Here is a 1138-nt window from a genome sequence, read left to right on the forward strand (position 1 = left end):
TTTCATTCCTATCCACCAAAAATTCTTTCTTAAGTCCTGATACATCTTATCATTTCCAGGATGCATTGTATACTTAGACTTATGGGCTTCTTCTAATATATGGTGGCGTAGGTTTCCTAATTTAGGTATCCACATTCTTTTCTTATGGAATCTCCAAATTCCATCTGTTCCTTGTTCTAATTCCTTAATCATACCTTTCAACTTTTCAGTATCATCCTTGATTACTGATTCTTGTGCTTTTCTAATTTATTCATTTAAATCTACTTGTAGATTTAGCGTAAGAGAACGTACTCTTTTTGGTTTTTCATGATACTTTTGACTTAAAGCATCAGCCACTACATTTGCCTTTCCTGCATGATACTGGATATTACAATCATAATCACTAAGTATCTCCATCCAGCATCTTTGCCTCATATTCAACTCCTTTTGCCCAAAAACATACCCTAAACTTTTATGATCAGTAAAAATGGTAAACTTACTACCATAAAGGTAATGTCTCCAAATCTTCAGGGCAAAAATTATAGCTCCTAATTCTATAAAGACAATTATGAATTTGTCTAAATATGGCTTACATATTCGGTTCATCATATCTATAAATGCGGCTGGGGCATTGGTTAAACCAAATGGCATGACAGTAAATTCATAATGGCCATACCTTGTTCTAAATGCGGTCTTAGGAATGTCCTCTTCCTGTACCTTCAATTGATGATATCCTGAGCGTAAATCTATTTTAGAGAAAAATCGAGCTCCTTGAAATTGATCGAACAGATCACCGATCCTTGGTAATGGATACCGATTCTTAATCGTGACTTTGTTCAATTCGTGGAAGTCAATGCACATACGCATTGAGCCGTCTTTCTTTTTAACAAATAAAATCGGTGCTCCCCATGGCGATGAACTTGGTTGTATGAATCCTTTCTCCGACAATTCGTCTAATTGTTTCTTTAGTTCCAGAATTTCTGTTGGTGCCAAGTGGTAAGGTGCTTTGGCAATTGGTGCTGATCCTGGTAGCAGGTGGATTCTGAATTCGACTTCTCTGTTTGGCGGTAGTCCTTGTAATTCTTCTGGAAACACATCTGGAAACTGAGATACTACTGGTTTTCCTTTAGTGTTAGTGATTATGGAAATCAAATACACT

The sequence above is a fragment of the Helianthus annuus genome, chromosome 11 (genome assembly GCF_002127325.2).
Source record: "Helianthus annuus cultivar XRQ/B chromosome 11, HanXRQr2.0-SUNRISE, whole genome shotgun sequence".
Taxonomy (NCBI): Eukaryota; Viridiplantae; Streptophyta; class Magnoliopsida; order Asterales; family Asteraceae; genus Helianthus; species Helianthus annuus.